This window comes from Heterodontus francisci, chromosome 6 (assembly GCF_036365525.1).
Source record: "Heterodontus francisci isolate sHetFra1 chromosome 6, sHetFra1.hap1, whole genome shotgun sequence".
Taxonomy (NCBI): Eukaryota; Metazoa; Chordata; class Chondrichthyes; order Heterodontiformes; family Heterodontidae; genus Heterodontus; species Heterodontus francisci.
The window spans coordinates 17,630,353-17,658,092 of NC_090376.1; the positions used below are offsets into that span (position 1 = coordinate 17,630,353).

The 27,740-nt window shown below is 44.4% G+C and overlaps 1 long non-coding RNA gene across 1 annotated transcript; it reads right to left on the minus strand.

Annotated features, from left to right (window-relative positions):
- Positions 1–563: 563 nt before the first annotated feature.
- On the minus strand, positions 564–27,740 carry LOC137371155 (uncharacterized). The gene is made up of 3 exons (XR_010975188.1): positions 27,394–27,740; positions 12,413–12,582; positions 564–632 (listed from the first exon to the last, which is right to left on the minus strand). It is a non-coding gene; the product is annotated as an uncharacterized lncRNA (long non-coding RNA).

The following is a 27,740-nucleotide window of genomic DNA, read 5'->3' on the forward strand; positions in this document are numbered from 1 at the left end:
AGGGAATAAGGGTTTTTGTTCACGTATAGATTTATCTCGTTTTTAGTTAAGACCTATTACTACTTTTCTAATAAACAGTTAATTTTGTTGTTGTTTAATGAAACCTGGTTTGGTGTGCTTTATTCTGGGGGAAAAATACAGTGTTTAATTTGGCTAGTCTTTGGTAGGTGGGAAACTTTATTTGATATGCTATGACCTGTGGAGTAATGGGACTGAAATAACAGTGCATTACTCCCGCCTTGGTCATAACGCATTATTTTGAGGAACAGCAGGGAAGTTCACCTCAGTGTCCTGGCCAATATTTATCCCTCAACCAACACCATTAAAACAGATTACATGGTCATTATCCCATTGCTGTTTGTGAGATCTTGCTGTGTGAAAATTGGCTGCTGTGTTTCCTATGTTTCAAAAATTCATCATTGGCTTTAAGTCACATTGGGATATCCTGAGGGCATGAAAGGTGCTATATAGATACAAGTTCTTTCCTAAAGGTAGCATCAAACGTACATTGCCTGCAGTTCTCACTCTTCTACCCATCATGGTTACCATGCCTGGCACAACGACTGGAATCAACTGAAGAGCAGTGCCTTAGGAGATTGCCATTCAGCAGTGAGGTTGTACAATGAGAAGACCTGTAATCCAAGAGCACACCTAACGCATTAAAAGTCAACGTTTATGTTTCAAATTCTTTCCAAACTAATGCTGGGAACATCAACAGTGTTACCAATCTTGATACTCCATGCATCAGGAAAATAACTTGCTTTATTCAGGAATGTCAAAGAGTTCACCCTTCATCACTCACCAACAGCAGCAACGTGAGATATAATGGTATGATTTTCCATGGGCAAAGGGAATGCCTGATTGCACCGATGTAACCCTTTAAATCCCTGTTCAGAACAGTCCAACCTCCACAAGCAGAATGCTGCCCTACTCACTAATTGTCCAGCGAGTCAAATAGCCACTCGACTATTCCAATGCTTTTCTGGATGGCCTCCCATTTCCCACTCTTAATAAACTTCCAAAACTCATCCAAAACTCTGCTGCCCGTATCTTAACCCTTCGCAGTTGGGTTTCTATAATAATCAGCAGCTTTCATGGTCATTTCTTTCCTGGTACTAGCCCACCCATTATCCGATTCATTGATTTCATGATGGAATCTGATCTCCCAAACTCTGGGTTGCTTGACCAGGTATCATAACCACGAGGCTACCATGCAGAAAATATGTTTTTATTTATTTACATGTAATATACGAGAATTGGTTCCAGATTCACATAATCATTTTATGATAGTAAATCAAACTGCATAAACATGAGGTTAGGAAATGATTATCTTAAACAGGCTAAAATCTCAGTTAAAATAGTGGACAAAAGAATTTAGTCTAACAGATAAAACATTTGTATGGTAACATTTGCAAAACATAACTTGTAAGTTTGCATGTTAGCATTGTAATAAGATTAGAAGGTTTTATATTATTTACCCACTTAAGAGTTTGGATAAGACGTAAAAGAGCCCGTGGCACTATTCGAAAAAGAGCGGGGAGGGGGGTGGGGAGCGGTTTGATCAATATTTATCCCACAACCAGCATCAAAAACAAATGGTCTAGCCATTATCTCAGTGCTGTTTGTGGGAACTTGCTACGTGAAAATTGGCTTCTGCTTTTCCTACATTACGGGAGTGATTACACTTCAAAAGTACTTCATTGGTTCTAAAGCATCTTGGGATGTCCTGAGGTCATGAAAGGTATTATGTAAATGTACGTCTTTTTTTCTTTAAGATTTGTATCCTGAAGCACATTAGCCTTATTGATTGGACACTGAGATAGTGATACCTTTGCGCAGCAATCTCCCAAATTTTGAATTGCAACTTCTTGTACCATTTCTTCTCCGTATGCTATATGCTGATTTGCAAGGCAGAGGACTATTTCAATGAGTTTACATGAGTGCATTAAAATCATGACATCATAACGTCCAGTTCTGGTCACCACACTTTAGGAAGGATATGAGCGTCCTTGAGAGGATGCAGAGGAGATTTACCAGAATGATTGCAGGAATTTTAGTTACAAACTTAGGTTGGAGAAGCTGGGGTTGTTCTCCTTGGAGCAAAGGAGATTGAGGGGGATTTGATAGAAGTGAACAAGATTTTGACAGGTTTGGATAGGGTAGAAAAAGAAAAACTATTCCCATAAACTGATGGCACAAGGACTAGGGAACACAGATTTAAGGTTTTGGGCAAGAGATGTAGGGGGAATGTGAGGAAGAACTTTTTTATCCAGGGAGTGGTAATGACCTGAAACTTGCTGCCTACGAGGATGGTGGAAGGGGAGACGATAAATGATTTCAAAAGGAAATTGGATGGGCACTTGAGGGAAATAAACTCACAGGGCTATGGGTTTAGAGCTGGGGAATTGAATTGCTCTACAGAGAGCTGATATGGCCTCCTTCTATGACTCTGTGACATATCACTGCAGTCTAGAAACATTAACATAAATTACCTAAAGATAAAAATTTCCCCAACTAGCAGTTTGAGGTTTTAAACACAGCCAGCCTCTAAAAATACCTTACATTTCTTTAGAAATGGAATCTTACAGGCCGGTAACATGGCTTTGTATGTCTATGTGATCTTATCACACAAAGGGTTGTTTGGCAGGAGATGGCACAATGATAATGTCACTAGACGAGTAACGCAGAGCCCCAGGCTAATACGCTGGGGACATGGGTTTGAATCCCACCGTGGCAGATGAGCCAGCAAAGGGAGCCGAAAGAGAAAGTGAAAGTAAAGCAGAATAAAAAAGACTGCATTATGTTCCACACATGCTGCTTCTGTCTCAGTCTTTGCCTCATATTTCTTACTAAACTCAACTAAACCCCACTCCAGTCCTGAGAATATCAAAATGGCAACGAGGTAAAAAAGAAAACGGATGGCGAAAAACCAGAAACATTGGCCGGGATCTTCTTCTCTCCCAACGTCGGGCTCCGTGGCGAGGGGGGCCATAAGATCGGAGCAGTAGTGGCTCACCGTGGACCCTGATGTTAGGATTGCTAGCTCCGACCTTCCTGGCAGTGAGGGAAGCTCCATGGTGGATCCTCTGCCACTCTGCGATGGGACCTGACTACATATTTAAATTACCTGTATGCATAAATTAAAATGTAATCCACAGCGATCTTACCTGCAGTTCCGGATCTTCATTACGATGTGCAGCACTCACACGCCTTCATTTTCCTGTCCAGGGAAAGCTGGTGCCACCGAGGTGCAGAAGGGGAGAACTCTGCATTTGTTGGACAGTGGGGGAGAAAGGGGTCAACTCTGCATTGGTAGTGTAGTTGACGGGTGGGACCGGGGCAACTCTGCAGCTTCTTTACGGTGCTGGCAATCCTTTAAAAATGGCGCCAGTGCCCATGTAGAAACAGCTGATGTTGTTCACGGCCACATGATTGGGGGAGACCTCCGTCCTGCATATGATAATGAGCCGCCGGGCTCAAGATCGTGGCCGTGCATAGCCCATGTGTGCCAGGCACCATTTTTTATGCCTGCCACAGCTCCCAGCGGAAGGATGGCAAGATGCAGCCCGTTGCATTCAGGTATGGGTTGTTTGGAAGGTTTTTGTCTGCTTTTCTGAAGAGAGTATTTTAAATTGGAAACTGTTTGATTGACACACAGGAAGCTTATACAGTGTATATATACACACACACTGATCTCTCAAAAATAACCATCCAATCAAAACAAAAAATATAATCTTGGATCATTGCAGAGAGGTTTTCTCTGAAAAGGAACACAATCCTGGATCCCTGATCACATATTATCGCTGCGTTGCTGATCAGTATGGTGTTGTCTATGCCCAACCTACCACATTTTGACGTGCATTCAGAGCCGTCATCTGTATCCCCAAATTGGCAAAAGTGGCTGCAACGTTTCAAAGGCGTGATGGCAGGTTTCACAATCACAGATGAGGTAAGAAAAGAGGCCCTACTTCTACAGTATGGAGATGAAGAATTTGAAGATATCTTTGAGACACTTACGCTTGAGCAAAATGATTACAAATCAGCAGAAAATGTGCTAATAACCTACTTCACATCTCAGAAAAGCACCACATACAAAACCATTGTCTTCAGATGCATTAAGTAAGAAGCAAATGAGTCATAGAGTCATAGAGTTATACAGCACAGAAACAGGCCCTTTGGCCCGTTGTGTCCATGCCGGCCATAAAGCACCTATCTATTCTAATCCCATTTTACAGCACTTGGCCTGTAGCTATGGCATTTCAAATGCTCATCTAAATACTTCTTAAATGTTGTGAGGGTTCCTGCCTCTACCACCTCTTCAGGCAGTACGTTCCAGATTCCAACCACCCTCTGGATGAAAATGTTTTTCCTCAAATCCCCTCTAAACCTCCTGCCCCTTACCTTAAATCTATGCCCCCTGGTTATTGATGCCTCCCGCTAAGGGAAAAAAATTCTTCCTATCCACCTCATCTATGCCCCTCATAATTTTGTATACCTCAATCAGGTTCCTCCTCGGCTTTCTCTGTTCTAAGCAAAACAACCTCAGCCTATACAGTCTCGCTTCATAGCTGAAATGCTCTAGCCCAGGCAACATCCTGGTGAATCTTCTCTGCACCCTCTCCAGTGCAACCGCATCCTTCCTATAGTGTGGTGCCCAGAACTGTACACAGTACTCCAGCTGTGGTCTAACTAGCATTTTATACAGCTCCATCATAACCTCCCTTGCTAATAAAGGCAAGTGTCCCACATGCCTTCCCAACCACCTTATCTACCTGTGCTGCTGCCTTCAGTGATCCATGGACAAGTACACCAAGGTCCCTCTGACCTCTGTACTTCCGAGGGTTCTACCATCCATTGTATATTCCCTTGCCTTGTTAGTTCATCCAAAATGCATCACCTCACACTTCTCAGGATTAATTCCATTTGCCACTGCTCTGCCCATCTTACCAGCCCATCTATGTCGTCCCATAATCTAATGTTTTCCTCCTCACTATTTATGACACCACCAATTTTCGTATCATCTGCGATCTTACTCATCATACCTCCTATATTCACATCTAAATCGTTAATGGACACTACAAACAGCAAGGATCCCAGCACCAATCCCTGCGGTACATCACTGGTCTCAGGTTTCCACTCACAAAAACAACCCTCGAACATTACCCTCTGCCTCCTGCCACTAAGCCAATTTTGGATCCAATTTGCCAAATTGCCCTGGATCCCATGGGCTCTTACCTTCTTAACCAATCTCCCATGTGGGACCTTATCAAAAGCCTTACTGAAGTCCATATAGACTATAACAACTGCTTCACCCTCATCTACACATCTAGTCACCTCCTCGAAAAATTCAATCAAGTTTGTTAGACATGATCTCCCCCTGACAAAGCCATGCTGACTATCCCTGATTAATCCCTGCCTCTCTAAGTGGAGATTAATCCTGTCCCTCAGAATTGTTTTCAATAGTTTCCCTACCACTGATCTTAGACTCACTGGCCTGTAATTACCTGGTTTATCCCTGCTACCCTTCTTGAATAATGGTACCACATTCGCTGTCCTCCAATCCTCTGGTACCTCTCCTGAGGTCAGAGAGGATATGAAAATTTATGTCAAAGCCCCTGCTATCTCCTCCCTTGCCTCACATAACAGTTTGGGATACATCTCATCCTTGCCTGGGGATTTATCCACTTTTAAGCCCGCTAAAACAGCAAATATTTCCTCCCTTTCAATGCTAATATGTTCAAGTATATCACAATCCCCCTCCCTGATCTCTACACCTACATCGTTCTTCTCCATAGTGAACAGTGATGAAAAGTAATCATTTAAAACCTCACTTATGTCCTCCGGCTCCACACACAGATTGCCCCTTTTGTCCCTAATGGACCCTTCTCTTTCCCTGGTTATCCTCTTGCCCTTAATATACTTATAAAATGCCTTGGGATTTTCCTTTATCTTGCACACAATTGAGAGAACTAGCAACCAAAAGTGACCTCAGTGATGTTTTAACATGTCAAATGGGAAATCAAAGCAAATAGTCGAAGAATTCTTTGCATTCCTTTGGATTCCTTTGCATGACAAAAACATTTTTGGACTGTATGCTGATTGCTTCACTGTGTTACATCCAGAGGAGCAATGTGTCTAGGGGTCTTTTGTTATCTTTACCTGGTATTGTAACAGGGTTTAATTTTTAAACACATTGTATTTTGAGCTCCCCTTTGTGTGAATCCTTGTTCACAGTTTCCAATTATAAGGCAAAGAACTGAGCACAAACAGGCTTTCTTTGGTTTAAAGCAGAAAAATGAAATTTATTAAACCTTAAACTTAAACCCTACTATGGTTCACACCTAAGGACATACGATGCGCTCATGCTAGCAGGCCCATGCGATATAAACATGAAAAATAGGGACAGAAAAGAGCAGAAGAAAAGATAAATAGAATAGTTTGAGGCAAAATCTTGTAACTGTTTCTCGAGCTCACTGTAGTCCTTGATTGAAGATATAGTCTTGCGTTTCGTTGAGGCCCAGTAATCTTCTTAAAACTTTATTCATGTGGCAAACCTTTCTCTCTTTGAGTTTCACATATTTTCACAAGATTCAGTTCCGTGCGAAGAGATGAAGGCAGGCAGACAGACAGACAGACAAGCAGAGAAGATCTTTTCAGTCCATGAGCACGCGGCACTCTCTGAGTTCAAATCCCTTTGATGGGAGTTCAAATTACAAAAAAACTGCCAGGTTGCCCTGCAGGTTTGTCATCTGACTAGTTCCTTATATGGATTGATGGAAAGATGAAGCTATTGCAAATGCTGCAGATCCTACAAACGTACAAGAAGTCTGAAGTCTGCTAGGATTTGTCACGTATTGTAGTCAGTTCATTCTTGGCCTTGCTACGCTATCTGCTCCCATATGCAATCTGACACCAATTGGGAATGGACTAAATCACACCAACAGGCACTGCACCAGATCAAATGATGTTTGTCAGCAAGTTGCAGAAGTGCCCATTTTGACCCTGAGAAAACCATCCTGCTAGTCATGGATGGAAGCCCGGTTAGCTTAGGTGCAGTTCTCATACAGAAAGACAAGACAGGTAACCCATCAATTGTTGCGATGGCAGGCAGATCGTTAACACCTTGTACAGCAATGCTATTTGCAAACAGAGAGAAAAACGCTCTCAATCACATGGGGTATCTTACATTTTCATCTTTACTTGTATGGAAGCAAGTTTAAAGTAATAACTGATCATAGACCACTAGCTTGTTCAACAATCCACATAACACACCCATTTGAATAGAACGTTCAATACTCAAACTACAAGAGTATGGGTTCCATGTTGAGTGTCAGCCAGGCAAGCTCAACCCAGCAGATTATCTTTCACGACATCTGTTACCAATAGTCAGTCCTACTAGCCACGAGGAAAAGGTTGCTACGTAAAAATAAATGCGGTGCCAAAGTCGCTAAAATTAGCCAACATGAAAGTAGCAAAAAAACAAGATGAAGCTTTTCAATTATGTATGAAGGCTATATGGAATCCCAAAACTGGGAAGACATGATTGAGAAAGCCAACAAATGAAATTGCTCACACACCACAAGGTCTTCACAATGTTCAAAATGAGCTCACTGCTATCACCATATCTGATCTCATATTACGCAACAACTGAATTGTCATAAATAAAAACAAGAAATGCTGGAAATACTCAGTAGATCTGGCAGCATCTGTGGAGAGAGAAGCAGAGTTAACGTTTCAGGTCAGTGACCCTTCTTCAGAACTGACAAATGAACTGTAAAAGGCTTTAAGCAAGCATGGGTGGCACAGTGGTTAGCACTGCAGCCTCACAGCTCCAGCAACCCAGGTTCAGTTCTGGGTGCTACCTGTGTGGAGGTTGTAAGTTCTTCCTGTGACTGTGGGGGTTTCTGCTAGGTGTGCTGGTTTTCCCCCACAGCCAAAGACTTGCAGGTTGATAGGTAAATTGGCCATTGTAAATTGCCCCTAGTGCAGGTAGGTGATAGGAGAATTGTGGGGATGTGGTAGGGAATATGGGATTAATGTAGGATTAGTATAAATGGGTGGTTGATTGTAAGCACAGATTTAGTGGGTCAAAGGGCCTGTTTCAATGGAGTATCTCTCTATGACTAAGTAAAGTGGGGCACAAGATAACAAAAGAGGTGTTGATAGGACAAGATCATGGAACAAAGGCAAATGGTATGTTAATAGTGTGCTGAAAGACAAAGCATTAATGCACTGAAGGTGTGAATTGACTGCAAAGCACAAACATTAAAATTTTTTTGAAAAAACAGAAGCAGTGGGGTCGGCACAGTAGAAACAAAGTAACAAACCAAAAAAAAACTAAAATAAAATAACCAAACAAAAAAGAAAAAAAGAAAAAATAACACCATAAAAAGGGGTGGCCCCGTCATGCTCTGAAATTATTGAACTCAACGTTCAGTCCGGCAGGCTGTAGTGTGCCTAATCGGTAAATCAGATGCTGTTCCTCGAGCTTGCGTTGATGTTCGCTGGAACACTGCAGCAATCCCAGGACAGAGATGTGAGCATGAGAGCGGGGGAGGAGTGGGATGGGGGCCAGAAACCGGAAGCTCAGGGTCATGCTTACGGACTGAGCGCAAAGCGGTCACCCAATCTGCGTTTGGTCTCCCCAATGTAGAGGAGACCACATTGTGAGCCTCGAATACAGTATACTAAATTGAAAGAAGTACAAATAAATCGCTGCTTCACCTGAAAGGAGTGTTTGGGGCCTGGGATAGTGAGGAAAGAGGAGGTAAATGGGGAGGTATTACACCTCCTGCAATTGCAGGGGAAGGTGCCGTGGGAAGGGGATGAGGTGGTGGGGTAATGGAGGAGTGGACGAGGATGTTGTGGAGGAACGATCCCTTCAGAATGCTGTCAGGGGAAGGGAGGAGAAGATGCATTTGGTAGTGGCATCACGCTGAATGTAGCGGAAGTGGCAGAGGATGATCCTTTGGATCTGGAGGTTGGTGAGGTGGAAAGTGAGGACAAGGGGAACCCTGTCGCGGTTCTGGGAGGGAGGGGAAGGGGTGAGGGTAGAGGTGCAGGAAATGGGCCGGACACGATTGAGGGCCCTGTCAACCACAGTGGGGGGAATCCTCGATTGAATAAAGGAAGACAAATCAGAAGCACTGTCGTGGAAGGTAGCATCATCAGAGCAGATGCGTCGGAGACGGAGAAACTGGGAGAATGGAATGGAGTCCTTACAAGAGGCAGGGTATGAAGAAGTGTAGTCGAGGTAGCTGTGGGAGTCGGTGGGCTTATAATGGATATTAGTAAACAGCCTATCCCCAGAGATGGAGATAGAGAAGTCGAGGAAGGGAAGGGAAGTGTCAGAGATGGACCACGTGAAGATGAGAGAAGGGTGGAAATTGGAAGCAAAGTTGATCAAGTTTTCCAGTTCGGGGCGGGAGCAGGAAACGGCACCGATACAGTCATCAATGTACCAGAAAAAGAGTTGGGGGAGGCCTGAGTAGGACTGGAACAAGGAATGTTCGACATATCCCACAAAAAGATAGGCATAACTAGGACCCATGCAGGTACCCATAGCAACACTTTTTTCTTGAAGGAAGTGAGTGGAGTTGAAGGAGAAGTTGCTCAATGTGAGAACAAGTTCAGCCAGGCGGAGGAGGGTGGTGGTGGATGGGGACTTGTTGGGCCTCTGTTCAGGGAAGAAGCTGAGAGGCCTCAAATCGTCCTGGTGGGGGATGGAGGTGTAGAGAGATTGGATGTCCATACTGACGAGGATGCAGTTAGGGCCGGGAAACTGGAAATTGTCAAAATGACGTAGGGCATCAGAAGAGTCACGGATATAATTGGGAATAGATTAGACCAGGGGAGAAAAGATCGAGTCAAGATAGGAAGAAATAAGTTCAGTGGGGCAGGAACAGGCCGACACAATGGGTCTGCTGAGACAGTCCTGTTTGTAGATTATGGGAAGGAAGTAGAAGTGGACTGTCCAGGGTTGCGGGACTATGAGGTTGGAAGCTGTAGAGGGAAGATCTCCAGAGGAGATGAGATCAGTGACAGTCCTGTGGACAGTAGCTTGATGTTCGGTGGTGGGGTCATGGTCCAGGGGGAGGTAGGAAGAAGTGTCTGAGAATTGGCACTGAGCCTCTGCAAGGTATAGGTCAGTACGCCAGACAACAACAGCACCACCCTTATCTGCAGGTTTGATGACAATGTTGGGGTTCGACCTGAGAGAACGGAGTGCGGCAAGTTCAGAGGAGAGCAGGTTAGAGTGAGTGAGGGGGGCAGAGAAAATGAGACAGCCGATGTCTCGCCAACAGTTTTCAATGAAAAGATCAAGAGCAGGTAAGAGGCCAGAGGGAGGGGTCCAGGTAGAGGAAGAATGCTGGAGGCAGGTGAATGGATCTGCTGGTTGGGGGGAGGACTCCTGGTCAAAGGCTCATTGAGGGAATATGTTGCTGATATAGCACATGAAGGACACCAGGGAATAGTCAAAACCAAACAACTCCTTAGGGAAAAGGCATGGGTCCCAGCAACTGACAGGATGATAGAGCACAAAATCAATCAGTGTTTGCCATGTTAAGCAACCACAATGTCAAATCTTCATGATCCTCTCAAGATGTCCGAACTATCTGCAGGACCATGGATTGAAGTTAGCGTTGACTTTGCAGATTTGCCTACAGATGAACACCTGTTTGTTGTCACTGATGACTACAGCAGATTCCCAATCGTGAATAGTTACGTCAACTTCAACAAAAGCAGTCATCCCAAAGCGTGACTAGATCTTCGCCTTGTTTGGAATCCCTCAAACGGTAAGAAGTGACAATGGATCCCCATTCAATAGCGATGAGTTCAGTAAATTTGTAAACTACCTAGGGTTTGCTTATAGGAAAATCACACCCTATTGGTCAAGAGCTAATGGAGAAGTCAAATGATTTATGCAAACCTTGAAAAAAAGCAAAAAGTACAGCTACAGCTGGGAACAAATCAGGGAAGCAAGAGCTATATCACTCCTCACTCGACTACTGGAAAACCTCCAGCTACACATCTTTGTACATCCTATGCACGCATGTCTTCCTGAGGTACCCTGCGGAGCTAATGATCGCGGCACAGTGGCGCAGTGGTTAGCACTGCAGCCTCACAGCTCCAGGGACCCGGGTTCGATTCTGGGTACTGCCTGTGTGGAGTTTGCAAGTTCTCCCTGTGTCTGCGTGGGTTTTCTCCGGGTGCTCCGGTTTCCTCCCACAAGCCAAAAGACTTGCAGGTTGATAGGTAAATTGGCCATTATAAATTGTCACTAGTATAGGTAGGTGGTAGGGAAATATAGGGACAGGTGGGGATGTTTGGTAGGAATATGGGATTAGTGTAGGATTAGTATAAATGGGTGGTTGATGGTCGGCACAGACTCGGTGGGCCGAAGGGCCTGTTTCAGTGCTGTATCTCTAATCTAATCTAATATACATGAACACGATTGGGAACAAAAGGATCGAATGGAGGTAAATGTAGAGCGAAATATGAAATTTAGAGCTACACTGCTAAAGCCAGGAGATAAAGTACTTGTGAAGTACTTGATGGTCATGTTATAAAACATACAACCCCTTATGACATCCAACCATTTGTTGTGACCAACGCAAAGGATCAATGGTCACTGCTTAGCACGGTTCACAAATCATCACATGAAACGCATCATTCTTCAAAGCACTGAAAACACCACTCGTAAGCATTGAATCCGATTGCAACATCGACATCTCAGATGAAGAATGAGACTACACCTAATGTCAGACGATATCCTACTTGTGAGAGAAAACATCCTCCATACTTAAGTGTCAGTGTTCTGAAGTGAAATATTTATGTTTAAGTTTATTGTTCACACTTTTGGAAACAAACCATTGAAACACACTATGGCTCTCATTTACTAAGAAGGGGAGAGATGTCGTGTTTTGAGAATTGCATTGTACATATTGTTCACTTGAGGCTACCATGCACACATGAGCCAACAGAGGGAGCTGAAAGAGAAAGTGAATGTAAAACAGAATAAAGAAGACTCCATTATGCTGCTTCTGTCTCAGTTTTTGCCTTATATTTCTGACTAAACTCAGCTAAACCTCACTCCAGGCTCAAGAACATCAGAATAACCTATTCTTAAATGTTGATACAGTCTCTGCTTCTACTGTTCTCTGTGTTAAAAGTTTCTTCTGCTCGCCAGCCAAATCTTGTATGCTAAGTCTTATTTCTATACCTTCTCTTTCTGGGTCTCTCAATTACTTAAGATAGTTGTGTTGCTATCTACTCTGTCCAATCCTTTCATCATTTTAAACACCTTTATCAAAGAAACCTTGTAACCACCTCAGTTCTCATAAAAAGAGCCCCTTTTAAAAAATTAGTTCTTGCGAGTGAGCAAAGTTAGCAAAATTGCATTCCTATTTACCCTGAGAAGCTCTGCACTGTTGTTGTGATGGTGTTCCCAGGATTTTGAGCCAGCAACAATATATCCAAGACAGGATGGTGTGTGACGTGATAAGGAACTTGGAGGTGATGGGATTCCCATGATACTGCTGCCCTTATCCTCAGCATTAGAGGTCATGAGGCTTGAAGCTCCTGTCAAAATAAATTTGATGAGTGTTTTAGTGCATCCTGTAGATAACATATTGCAGTTACAACAACTCCGTTAATTAATCATAGTAAAAGAAGCACATAAAAAAAGCTACTTGGAAATCAGGCTTAAAATTTTCATTTCTGTTCGATCAGGGATTATGGTGATCCATTTGTGAATTTTAAACTAATCTACTTCCTCCCAGCTGAACTGCTCAAGCACGGAAAGTCCCATCTATTACCACAACTTTATGACCTTCTCCTTCTCTGCTGGAAAGTAGGCTCTGTTCCACAGGAGATACCTGATGCAAAAATCATCGCACGATACAAAAATAAAGGTGACAGAGGAGACTGCAAGAACTACAGGGACATTTCACTCTTTAGCGTCACAGGGAAGGCCTTTGCCAGGGTCATACTTAAAAGACTCCATTTACAAGATTTTGGTAAAAATTGGCTGTCCATGAAGCTCTCCAGTCTCATCCACTCGTTCCATGACAACATGCACTGCACTGTACAGTTTCATGGCTCCACTTCCAACAGTTTCAGAGTAAAGAATGGAGTGAAACAGAGTTGTCTCCTGATCCCCACCCTGTTTGGCATCTTCTTCTCCATACTGCTGACCTTTGCCTTCCTTGAAGATATGGAAGGAGTCTACTTACACACGAGGTCAGATGGCAAGCCCTACAAACTATCAAGGCTGAAAGTGAAGACAAAAACACATCACTTCCTGATCAGTGAACCCCTCTACGCTAATAATTGTGCGCTAGTCTCTCACACAGAAACTCAGCTGCAAAGACTCATGGACTTTCTCTCCCGTGCCTGTAACTTGCTCTCCTTGACTATAAGTGTCAAGAAAACCGTGGTCATGGGACAAAGTGTTGCATCTCTGTTCACTAAATAACACCCCACTGTAAGTGGTTAGCAAATTCTGCTACCTTGAATCCAGTGTGACTGACAATTTGTCCCTTGATGCAGATACACACTTAGAGAAAGCAGTTACCACCTTTGGCCCCCTTGCGAAAGGTGCTTGGGATAACACCAAGCTGACCCTTCGGACCAAGCTGATTTTTTATAAGGCCTGTGTTCTTAGCACTTTGCTGTATGGCTGTGATACATGGATGATTTATAGCTACCAGGAAAAGAAGCTCAACAATTTCCCTCTTCGCTGTCTGCGGCACATTATGGGTATATCCTGGCAGGACAAAATCATAAATGTGGCAGCCATCTCAAAGGCAGAGCTTCCAATTATATTGGCACCAATCAAATGGAGACAGCTTTGGTGGATCAGACATGTCCACAAGATGGAAGACAGTCAACTACCCAAGGAGCTTCTGTATGGTGAGGTAGCCGGCGCCAGATGGCCAGTGGGCGCCCAAAGTTCCACTTCAAGAATGCTTGCAAACGTAACATGAAGGCCCTAAATGTCGACTATTGCACCTGGGAGTCAATAGCAGGCGAAGGAGGGAAATGGCGACACATCCTGTGGACTGGTGTGCACTACAACGATAACCAGTTGCTACAGCAGCTTGGCAACAGGCGTCAAGGTCAAAAACAACAACTCGCAGGGTCACTTGGCAGCTTCATGTGCAGCACTTGTGGGAGAACCTGCCTCTCAAAAATTGGTCTTCACAGCAATCAGCAAAGGTGCGCCAAGAGAAGACACCCCATCTAAATGGATTGTTTGCTGTGTGCCCATCATCTTTCATAGATGGAAGGATGCCAACCCTGAAACCCTACTAAAATCGACTGACAGGCTGTGTAGCCTAATGATTGCATTGTTACACCAAGTACCAGCTAATCGCTATGGAACATCTTCTATAATAATCTTATTCAAATCTTAGAACCTTATGTATTCTTTACAGTATTGATTTTTGCCCTTCCCCGTTCTCTCCCTTCATGAAGGTGCTGAGGGGCTAAGCAATCCCAAAACCAATGGGTCAAATCTAAGCTCTGCAGTCCTGCCACGTTCAGTCATGAATGGTGGAGGACAATTAAACAACTGACAGGAGGAGAAGAATCCACAAATATCCCCATCCTCAATGATGGGGGAGCCCAGCACATTAGTGCAAAAGGGAAGGCTGAAGCATTTGCATCCATCTGCAGCCAGAAGTGCTGAGTGGATGATCCATCTCGGCCTCCTCCTGAGTCCCCAGCATCACAGAAGCCAGTCTTCAACCAATTCAATTCACTCCACGTGATATCAAGAAATAGCTGAAGGCACTAGCTACTGCAAAGGCTATGGGCCCTAATAACATTCTGGCAATAGTACTGAAGACTTGTGCTCCAGAACTAGTCGTGCCCCTAGCCAAGCTGTTCCAGTACGGCTACAACACCGGCATCTACCTGGCAATGTGGAAAATTGCCCAGGTATATCCTGTACACAAAAAGCAGGACAAATTCAACCTGGCCAATTACCGCCCCATCAGTCTACTCTTGATCATCAGTCAAGTGATAGAAGGTGTCATCAACAATGCCATCAAGCAGGACTTGCTCAGCAATAACCTGCTCACTGACACTCAGTTTGGGTTCTGCCAGGGCCATTCAACTCCTGACCTCATGACAGCCTTGGTTCAAACAGAGACAAAAGAGCTGAACTCCAGAGGTGAGGTGAAAGTGACTGCTTGATATCAAAGCAGCATTTGACCAAGTATGGTATCAAGGAGCCCTAGCAAAATTGGAGTCAGTGGGAATCAGGGGGAAAACTCTCCACTGTTTTAGTTTTAGAGATACAGCACTGAAACAGGCCCTTCGGCCCACCGAGTCTGTGCCGACCATCAACCACCCATTTATACTAATCCTACACTAATCCCATATTCCTACCACATCCCCACCTGTCCCTATATTTCCCTACCATCTACCTATACTAGGGGCAATTTATAATGGCCAATTTACCTACCAACCTGCAAGTCTTTTGGCTTGTGGGAGGAAACCGGAGCACCCGGAGAAAACCCACGCAGACACAGGGAGAACTTGCAAACTCCACACAGGCAGTACCCAGAATTGAACCCGGGTCGCTGGAGCTGTGAGGCTGCGGTGCTAACCACTGCGCCCACTGGTTGGAGTCATACCTAGCACAAAGGAAGATGGTTGTGGTTGTTGGAGGTCAATCATCTCAGTCCCAGGACATCACTGCAGGAGTTCCTCAGGGTAATGTCCAAGACCCAACCATCTTCAGCTGCTTCATCAATGACCTTCCTTCAATCATAAGGTCAGAAGTGGGGATGTTCGCTGATGATTGCACAATCTTCAGCACCATTCATGACTCCTCAGATACTGAAGCAGCCCATGCCCATATACAGTAAGACCTGGACAACATCCAGGCTTGGGCTGATAAGTGACCACCCACCACCGGCGCAAAGTGGCCGCAGTGTGTACCATCTACAAGATGCCCTGCAGCAACTCACCAAGGTTCCTTCAACAGCATCTTCCAAACCTGTGACCTCTACCACCTAGAAGGGCAAGGGCAGCAGTTGCATGGGAACACCTGCAAGTTCTCCTCCAAGCTACACACCATCCTGACTTGGGACTATATTGCCGGTTCTTCACTGTTGCTGGGTCAAACTACTGGAAATTCTTTCTTAACAGCACTGTGGATATGCCTACACTCCAAAAACTGCAGAGGTTCAAGAAGGCAGCTCACTACCACCTTCTCAAGGGGAAATTAGAGATGGGCAATAAATGCTGGCTGAGCCACATCCCACGAACAAATAAAAAAATACACCACAGTGGAGGTCAGCTCTCGGCATCAAATGAAGCTTTATGGGTGGAGTTTAGGAATACAAAAGGGACAGCCACATTGCTAGGTGTTTATTATAGACCCCCAGACAGTCAGCGGGAAATTGAGGAGCAAATATGTGCGCAATTCGCAGAGGTGTGTAAAAATAATAATAGGGTAATTGTATTAGGTGATTTCAACTTTCCCAACATTAATTGGGATAGTCATCATGTTAAGGGCTTAGATAGAGTGGAGTTCTTAAAATGTGTACAGGAGAACTTTTTAGCTCAATATGTAGAGGATCCAACAAGGGAGAGTGCAGTGCTGCACCTAATTCTGGGGAATGAAGCCAGATAGGTGGTTGATGTGTTGGTGGGGGCGCATTTTGGTGATAGTGACCACAACATGGTACAATTTAAGCTTGTTATGGAGAAAGAAATAGACAAGTTACAAAAAAAGGTTTTGGATTGGGGGAGAGCGAATTTTAGTAAAATAAGACAGGATCTGACCATGGTAGACTGGAAAGAGTTACTTGTCGGGAAATCTACAGAAGAGCAGTGGGGGGCATTCAAAAAGGAAATGGGGAGGGTACAGGCCCAACATGTTTCCTCTAGGGTGATAGGTCAGAACAACAAGCCCAGAGAACCATGGATGACCAGAAACATTCAGGGTACGATGAGAAGGAAAAGAGAGGCTTTTAGCAAATACAAAGAGAGCAAATCAATGGAAGCATTAGTGGAGTACAGAAAGTGTAGGATGGAGCTTACGAAAGCAATTAGGAGAGCAAATCTAAAAAATCAAAGAGGGGACATGAGAACGCTCTGGCTGGTAAAAGTAGGGAAAATCCCAAGATATTCTATAATTACATCAATGGGAAGAGGATAACCAGGGAAGGAGTAGGACCCTTTAGGGACCAAGGGGGAAATCTGTGGGTGGAGCCAGAGGACATTGGTAGGGTGTTGAATGAATACTTCACATCTGTCTTCACCCAAGAGAATGAGGAAGTAGATACGGAACTCAGAGAGAGAGACTGTGAGGTTCTTGAGCAAATTGTCACAGGGAGTGTCAAAGTATTGGAGGTATTTGGCAGGCTTAAAGGTAGACAAATCTCCAGTTCCGGATGATTTGTGTCCCAGGATTCTGTGGGAGGCGTGGGTGGAGATTGCAGGGGCGCTGACCCCAATTTTTAATTCCTCTCTGGCCACCGGGGAGGGGTCAGAGGACTGGAGAACAGCCAATGTGGTCCCACTATTTAAGAAAGGTTGTAGAGATAAGCCAGGGAACTATGAACCAGTGAGTCTCACATCAGTGGTTGGGAAACTATTGGAGAAAATTCTGAAGGAGAGAATCTATCTCCACTCGGAGAGGCAAAATTTGATTAGGAATAGTCAGCATGGCTTTGTCAGAGGGAGGTCATGCCTAACAAATTTGATTGATTTTTTTGAGCATGTGACCAGGTGTGAAGATGAGGGTAGTGCAGTTGATGTAGTTTACATGGATTTCAGCAAAGTCTTTGACAAGGTCCCACATGGGAGACTTATCAAGAAAGCAAATGCACATGTGATACAGGGTAACTTGATAAGGTGGATTCAAAATTGGCTTAGCTGTAGGAGACAGAGAGTGATGACAGACAGCTGTTTTAGTGACTGGAAGCCAGTGTCCAGTGGCGTACCACAGGGATCTGTGCTGGGTCCCCTATCGTTTGTCATTTATATAAATGACATAGATGACTATGTGGGGGGTAGGATCAGTAAGTTCGCGGATGACACAAAGATTGGCCGAGTGGTTAACAGTGAGGTTGAGTGTCTTGGGTTACAGGAAGATACAGACGGGATGGTCAAATGGGCAGAAAAGTGGCAGATGGAATTTAACCCTGAAAAGTGTGAGGTGATACACTTTGGAAGAAGTAATATGACATGGAAGTATTCAATGAATGGCCTGGCACTAGGACGTTCCGAGTAACAAAGGGACCTTGGCGTGTTTGTCCATAGATCCCTGAAGGCAGAAGGGCAGGTTAATAGGGTGGTGAAAAAGGCATATGGGACACTTGCCTTTATCAATCGAGGCATAGATTACAAAAGCAGGGAGGTCATGTTGGAGTTGTATAGAACTTTGGTAAGGCCACAGCTGGAGTACTGTGTGCAATTCTGGTCACCACATTATAGGAAGGATGTGATTGCACTGGAGGGGGTGCAGAGGCGATTCACCAGGATGGTGCCTGTGATGGAACATTTAAGCTATGAAGAGAGGTTGTATAGGCTTGGGTTGTTTTCGCTGGAGCAGAGAAGATTGAGGGGTGACATGATCGAGGTGTACAAGATTATGAGGGGCATGGACAGGGTGGATAGGGAGCAGCTGTTCCCCTTAGTTGAAGGGTCAGTTACTAGGGGACACAAGTTTAAGGTGAGGGGCAGGAGGTTTAAGGGGGATTTGAGGAAGAACTTTTTTACCCAGAGGGTGGTGACGGTCTGGAATGCACTGCCTGGGAGGGTGGGAGAGGCGGGTTGCCTCACATCCATTAAAAAGTACCTGGATGAGCACTTGGCATGTCATAACATTCAAGGCTATGGGCCAAGTGCTGGCAAATGGGATTAGGTAGACAGGTCAGGTGTCTTTAATGCATCAGTGCAGACCCTATGGGCCGAAGGGCCTCTTCCGCGCTGTGTTATTCTGTGATTCTATGATAAATACTTGTCGCATCCTCCAGTATCTTGCCCCAAGTAACTGTCTTTCGTGAGAGTGAAAGTCAATCGAAAAAGAAAATCAGGTGGACTATAAAACCTAGCTGCCAATGTGCTATTATCTGTTTGGTGTTGCACCCAAGACAAATTTCAGGACCCAGACGTTACCTGTGACAGAGGCTGTTCGCCAGTGAATTACAACAGAATCAAAACTGAGCTTGATTTGGACTACTTTGATGGTTGCAGCAATATGCACTTCCAATGCAGGGATCACTATTTACCAATTAGTGAGAGCCATGGCTAATCTCCCCATTGCTAACCCAGAGTCACTCCATTCAGTGGGTAACATACCTATTGCCGATATATTAATAAGATTAGCTGACTCAGTACAGACCAGGGATGAAACCTGGGTCATTCCTGGTCTGTATTGCTCAGCCACTCACTGGAGAAATGTGCTGAACTGTAATTTAGCTTTCGGACAAGCTGAATCTTTCTGTCTATCAAGTTGGCAATATCAGCACGAGGGAATGGAAGATCTTTCCATTTTGTGTGCTCAGTGTAACTATCAAACATTGTCATGTCAGCCATAGTGCAATTCAATGCTCTTTCTATTTTGCTTGCCCCAAACAATTTATCTTATCCCCATCTTATATGAATGATGGTCACATTGACGTCAGTGGAACAGAAATTTGTGTGAGATGTGAAATAGCCTGCCAATACACTGTAGTCCGTTTCACGCTACCAATTTCATATCCAGTGAGCATAATGTTATTCAATCTAGCATTACATGACTGTCAATCAACTGAGCTCAAAGGGGAAGAAATCGTACATTGTTACACCCGTTTTGTGGACAGAAGATCAATGTTGGAGGACAAATTTTGCGACAAAATGTCTGATCTTCCATGTCAATGTGGTGGCTGCCAAATTGAACCTCACGCACTATGCCGAGTAGTTCCAGGAATTTGGTGGCCTTATCAGCAACTAAAAGGACCACAGAGGGCTGCCTATGAAAAGCTAAAATAACATTTTTATAGCTTCATTAAGGACCTATCTACAGGCTTGCTCAGCACAGAAATTCCTAAGCCCCCAACTGACAAGTTGCTTTGGGATATATGATTGGCATACACAGTTCACTAGTGTAATTGAAATGCTTAATTTGGCTCAACCCTCTTGACAATGTCTTTGAGTGCATGTTCGGATCGCGCTCCCCATCTTCTGCTGGTAACTGCCTATTGTATTTACTGCTATGATCACTGCTGCTCTAAAGTTCCCTCCCTTACTCCCAGTAAACTGTTAATAAGTCGTGCTATGCAGTCTTCTGCCTCCCTACATTTTCAACGTATTGAAGGCTCATTAGTTTGCCGAACTTATTCTGTGGTTTCTTTACTTTCCTTAGTCTTTCCTTCCTCAACAACAACAACTATAATTTATACAGCACCTTTAATGTAGTAAAAAGTTCCAAGGTTCCTCACAGGAGCCTTATCAAACAAGGTTTGACACTGAACCAAGGAGCTATTAGGGCAGATGACTAAAAGCTTAGTTAAAGAGGTAGGTTTTAAGGAGCGTCTTAAAGGAAGAAAGAGTGGTAGAGAGGTGGAGTGATTTAGGGAGGGAATTCCAGAGCTTAGGGCTCAGGCAGCTGAAGGCAAGGCTGCCAATGTTGGATCAATTAAAATCAAGGATACTCAAGAGGCTAGAGTTAGAGGAGCACAGATAACTCAGACTATTGTAGGGTTGAAGGATGTTACAGAGATAAGTGTGATTCATAAGTTCTAAAAACACAATTTGGACATCATGGTAAGATTTATTTCCTCTTTTATTTCCAAAGTTTTCAGTTACCTTGGCCCTTCTCTCTGGAATTCCTTCTTTAAAAGCCCTTCATCTCTCCATTTCTCTGTTTTGTTTTCAAAAACAACTTTGTTTAAATCCACTTTTTGATTTTTCCTTCAGTCCCCTTGCCTACACTCTCTCACATGGCTTTGACTCTGTTTGCTTAATTATACCGTTGTAATGTGCCTCGCAATGTCTAGTATGTTAAAGAGGCTACATAAATACAGGTTATCATTGTAGATCCATTGCATCAAGACCTGGAGGTGATTAATTTTTCAACTGTCTCAAAAGTTCGAACTGATTCTTTCAGAGATTTCAGGCTGCACTCCCTGGCAACTGTTTGAGGCAGAACCAAACTGTTCAGAAACTTGCTGTCATATTTCACCCCAAGTTGAGCTTCTGACCACACAGCTGCACCATCACGAAAACTGCCTATTTTCACCTCTGTAATATCACCCGACTTTGCTCCTGCCTCAGCGTATCTGCTGCTGAAACCCTCATCCATACCTTTGTTACCGATAGACTTGTTATTCCAATGCACTCCTGGCTGGTCTCCCACATTCAACCCTCCATAAACTTGAGGCCATCCAAAACTCTGCTGCCCGAGTCTTTACTTGCACCAAGTCGTGATCACCTGTTATCCCTGTGCTTGCTGACTTATATCAGCTCTCGATCAAGCAATGTCCCAATTTTAAAATTCTCATCCTTGTTTTCAAATCCTTTCATGGCCTCACCATTCCTATCTCTGTAATCTCCACCAGCCCCACAGCCCTCCGAGATATCTGCGCTCCTCTAATTCTGGCCTCTTGAACAATCCCGATTTTAATTGCTCCATCATTGGTGACCATGATTTTAGCTGCCAAGGACCAAAGCTCTGGAATTCCCTCCCTAAATCTCTCCACCTTGCTACCTCTCTTTCCTCCTTTAAGACGTTCCTTAAAACCTACCTCTATGAGCAAGCTTTTGGTCGTCTGACCTAATATCTCCTTTTGTGGTTCAGTGTCAAGTTTTGCTTTATAATGATCCTGTGAAGTGCCTTGGGATGTTTTAAAAGTTAAAGGTGCCACAGTTGTAGAGACTAAACTAAAAAGTTGAAGTTTCTAGTAAGTGAAAAAGTTACCTAGGAGTTCAGGAAAATACTGCTCACCAAATACCATACAAGGTATTTTTTTTTATCACTAAAACATCTTCAGATTCATTGGATTTTACAGAATTCTAAGAGAATCATTCTTTTTATGTAAGTTATTGCAGCTTCACCAAATCTACATACTCATAACTGGATGAATATGATAGTGATTGCTACGTCAAGAGTGACTATTATTTCCATGACTGAAGCTTATCACATGCACAGGAAAAACCTTTACTTCAAATTACCAGAGTTTTATCAGACAACAGTTATTCAACTTAGAGAAGTTCGTAACAATCATCAGTTTTATATCCTGTTCACAAGATAAGCCTGGGTCTGAAAGACCATTTCCCAATCTTAGCTCACTCTATGTCCACTAGAAACCATTCACTAGCCACAGGTGCAGCTGTGGTGACACTATTTTAGCCACATGCACCAATATTAGTGGAAAATGTGTTGCACACAATACAGGGAAATATATTTCATGTGTTTATTTCTTGAAGAAACGTCTTATAGAGTCATGGAGTCATTACAGCACAGAAGGAGGCCATTCAGTCCTTCGAGTCCATGCCCACTCTCTGTAGAGCAATCCAGTCAGTCCCATTCTTTCGCTTTATCTTCAAAGCCTGAAAGTATATTTCCCCCAAATGCCTATCTAATTTCCTTTTGAAATTATTGATTGTCTCCACTTCCACCATCCTCATAAGCAGCAAGTTCTTGGTCATTACCACTCACAGTGTAAAAAAGTTCTTCCTCACATCCCCACTATATCGTTTGTCCAAAACATTAACTCTGTGTTCCCTCGTCCTTGTGCCATCAGTTAACAGGAACAGCTTTTCTTTGTCTACCTTATCGAAACCTGTTATCATCTTGTACACCTCTATCAGATCTCTCCTCAATCTCCATTGCTGCAAGGAGAACAACCCCAGTTTCTCCAACCTAACCTTATAGCTAAATTCCATCATCCCTGGCACCATTCTGGTAAATCTCTCCTGCACCCTCTCAAGGACCTTTACATCCTTACTAAAGTGTGGGGACCAGAAATGGACATAATACTTTACTTGTGGCCGAACCAGAACTTTATAAAGGTTCAGCATTACGACCCTGTTTTTGTACTCAATATCTCTACTTATGAAGACGAAGATCCCATACGCTTTGCTAACCACTCTCTCAATATGTCCTGCCATCTTTAAAGATCTGTGCACATGGAGCCCAGGTCCCTCTGTCCCTGTACACTCTCTAAAACTGTGCTATTTAATCTATATTGTCTTTCTTTATCCCTTCTGTCAAAATGCTCCACCTCACACTTATAGAGTCACAGAGTTATAGAGTCGTACAGCATAGAAACAGGCCCTTCGGCCCACCACGTCCATGCTGACCATAATGCCTATCTACACTAATCCCACCTGCCTGCATTAATTCCATATTCCTCTATGCCTTGCTCATTCAAGTACCTGTCCAGATGCCTCTTAAATGTTGCTACTGTTCCTGCCTCCACCACCTCCTCTGGCAGCTCATTCCAGATACCCACTATTATTTGTGTGAAAAATTTACCCCTTTAATCCCCTTTAAACCTCCTCCCTCTCACTTTAAATCTATGCCCTCTACTTTTAGTCACCTCTACCATGGGAAACAGACTCTGGCTATCTACGCTTCTCATAATTTTATATACCTCTATCATGTCCCCTCTCAGTCTCCTTCGCTCCAGGGTAAACTTACCCAGCCTATCCAATCTCTCTTTATAACTCAAGCCCTCCAAACCAGGCAACATCCTTGTGAATCTTTTCTGCACCCTCTCTAGTTTAATCACATCTTTCCTGTAGTGCGGCGATCAGAACTGCACACAGTACTCCAAATGTGGCCTAACCAACGTTAGGTACAACTGCAACATGACGTCCCAACTCTTGTACTCAGTGCCTTGGCCGATGAAGGCAGGCATGCCATACGCCTTCTTCACCACCCTGTCTACCTGTGTTGCCACTTTCAGGGAACTATGTACTTGCACCCCAAGGTCTCTCTGCTCAACAACACTCCCCAGGGCCCTGCCATTCACTGTATATGTCCTGCCCTGGTTTAACTTCCCAAAATGCATCACTTCACACTTGTCTACATTAAATTCCATTTGCCATTCCCTTGCCTACTTTCCCAGTTGATCTAGATCCTGTTATAACCTTAGACAACCTTCTTCACTGTCCACTATATCACCAATTTTGGTGTCATCTGCAAACTTACTAATCATGCCCCTTACATTCACATCCAAGTCATTAATATATATGACAAACAACAGAGGGCCCAGCACCGATCCCTGCGGCACACTACTGGTCACCGGCCTCCAATCTGAAAAACAACCATCCACTATCACCCTTTGCCTCCTATCACCAAGCCAATATTGTATCCAGTTTGCTAGCTCACCCTGGATCCCATGTGTTCGAACTTTCTGGACCAGCCTACCATGCGGGACCTTGTCAAAGGCCTTGCTAAAGTTCATGTAGACAACGTCCATCGCCCTGCCCTCGTCAATCCTCTCGGTCACCTCCTCGAAAAACTCAATTAAATTCGTGAGACATGATTTCCCACGCACAAAGCCATGCTGACTATCCCTAATCAGACCATGCCTTTCCGGATGCAGATAAATCCTGTCTTTCAGAATCCCTTCCAATAACTTTCCCACCACTGATGTAAGGCTCACCAGCCTGTAGTTCCCTGGCTTATCCTTGCTGCCCTTCTGAATAAAGGCACAACATAAGCTATCCTCCAGTCTTCCGGTACCTCACCCATGGCTAATGATGATACAAAAATCTCTGCCAGGGCCCCAGCAATCTCCTCCCTTGCTTCCCATAGCATCCTAGGATACACCTGGTCATGCCCTGGGGATTCATCCACCTTGATGTGCTTCAATACCTCCAACACCTCCTCCTTTGTAATGTTGATATGCTGCAGGATATCGGTGTTCCCTCCCTTGAACTCACTAGCTTCCATGACCTTCTCCACGGTAAATACGGACAAGAAATATTCATTTAAGACCTCGCCCATTTCCCCTGGCTCCACCAATAGATTGCCACACTGATCCTTAAGGGAACCTACTCTCTCCCTAGCTACCCTTTAACTCTTAATATACTTATAGAATCTTTTAGGATTCTCCTTTATCTTATCTGCCAGGGAAATCTCATGGCCTCTTTTCATCCTCCTAATTTCCTTCTTAAGTGTAGTCCTACATCCCCTATACTCCTCGAGGGACTCGCTCGATCCTAGCTGCCTATACCTGACATATGCCTCCTTCTTTGTCCTGACCAGACCCTCAATATCCCTCGTCAACCAAGGTTCCCTAAACTTGCCAGCCTTGCCCTTCCATCTAACAGGAACATGCCGGTCCTGAACTCTTCCTATCTCACTTTTAAAAGCCTCCCACTTGCCAGAGGTCCCTTTGCCGTAAGCAGCCTCTCCCATTCAACTTTTGAGAGTTCCTGTCTGATGCCATCGAAATTAGCATTCCCCCAATTTAGGACTTCAGCCTGAGGACCAGTCCTATCCTTTTCCATAACTATCTTGAAGCTAATAGAGTTATGGTCACTGGTCCCAAAGTGCTCCCCCACTGACACATCAACCACCTGCCCATCCTCATTTCCTAAGAGGAGGTCGAGTGTAGCCCCTTCTCTAGTAGGGCCATCCACAGACTGCTTCAGAAAACTATCCTGGACACACTTAACTTATTCTTCCCCATCTGATTCCTTAGCAATAAGGCAGTCCCAGTCAATATTAGGAAAGTTAAAATCACCTACTATTACAACCCGATAATTCCTACACCTATCTGTGATTTCCCGACATATATGCTCCTTCACTTCCCTCTGACTATTGGGGGGCCTATAGTATAATCCCATCAAAGTGATCACCACTTTCTTATTTCTAAGTTCTACCCATATGGCCTCGCTGGACATTCCCCCCAGGATATCCTCTCTCAGTACTGCTGTGATGTTCTCCCTAATCAATAGTACAACTCCCCCTCCTCTCTTACCTCCACCTCTGTCACGCCGGAAGGATAGGTACCCCGGAACATTGAGCTGCCAGTCCTGCCCATCCCTCAACCACGTTTCCATAATAGCTATAATATCACAATCCCGTGTACCGATCCATGCTCTTGAGTTCATCTGCCTTACCTGTAAGGCTTCTTGCATTAAAGTAAATGCAGTTTAGCCTACCACGCTCCCTGTCCTGCCCCTGCACGGCCTGCCTACTGGACTTGCTTGCTTTAACCTCTACATTTGCCTCAACTATCTCCTCTGAGAGACTACTACTTTGGGTCCCACCCCCCTGCAAGACTAGTTTAAACCCTCCTGAGTGGTACTAGCAAACCTCCCCGCAATGATATTGGTCCCCCTCCAGTTTAGATGCAACCCGTCCTTCTTGTACAGCTCACCTCTGCACCAGAAGAGATTCCAATGATCAAAGCAGCTGAAGCCCTCCCGCCGACACCAGCTCTTCAGCCACGCATTCATTTGCCTAATCCTCCTATTCCTACCCTCACTAGCACATGGCACAGGGAGTAATCCTGAGATTACAACCCTCGAGGTCCTGCTTTTTAACCTTCTACCTAACTCCTTATATTCACTTTGCAGGACCTCATCTCTCTTCCTGCCGATGTCGTTAGTACCAATATGGACCACGACCTCTGGCTGCTCACCCTCCCCTTTCAGAATGTCCTGCAGCCGCTCCGAGACATCCTTGACCCTAGCACCAGGGAGGCAACATACCATCCTGGACTCTCGTTTGTGGCCACAGAAACGCCTTTCTGAACCCCTTACGATAGAGTCCCTCTCACTATAGCTCTTCCAACCCTTTTCCTCCCCTGCTGTGCAGCAGAGCCCTCCGTGGTGCCACGAACTTGGCTGTTGCTGCTTTCCCCTGTGAGGTCACCCCCCCCCAACAGTATCCAAAGCGGTATATCTGTCTAAGAGGGGCATGGCCACAGGGGACTCCTGCACTACCTATCTGCGCCTACTACTCCGTCTGGTGGTCACCCATCTCTTTTCTGCCAGTGCCGCCATTACCTGCGGTGTGGCCACCTCACTAAACGTGCTATCCATGACTTCCTCAGCATCGCGGATGCTCCACAGTGAATCCACCCACAGCTCCAGCTCCGTAATGAGGGTAGTCAGTAGCTGCAGCTGGATACACTTCCTGCACACATGGTCGGCAGGGACACTGGAAGCGTCCCTGATTTCCCACATAGCGCAGGAGTAGCATATCACGGGGCTGAACTCTCCTGCCATGACTTACCCTTAGGTTAATTAGTTACTCCCTTAATTAAAAAATACTAATTATACTAGGGGCCTTGTTCTGCCCACTACAATCTAAAGTCCTTAAAAAAAATACTTTAGTAGTACTCACCTTAACACCAGAGGTTTTTTTTCCAACAAAAAAAAACAACTTCCCCTTCTTTTTAAGATATTCTAACAGCTGCTACTCACCAACCAATCAGTATGCAGCTCTCCTCTGACGATACTGTTTGCCTTTTTTTTTCAAAACTCCGGTGCGCTGGAAGATCCGCTCCGCTCCCGGAAGGTAAGAGACTGGGCCTCGATCCTCGGGGTCGATTTCTCTGTATTAAATTCCATCTGTTACTTGTCTGCCCAATCTGCTAGCCTATCTATATCCTGTTGCAATTGATCGGTATCATCCTCACTGTCTGCCACACCTCCAAGTTTGGTATCACCAGCAAATTTTGAAATTTTACTCTGTATTCCAATATCCCAGTCATTTATACATATGTTTCTTTATCACCAAAGTTTGGAAATCTGATTTGAATTTATCAGGC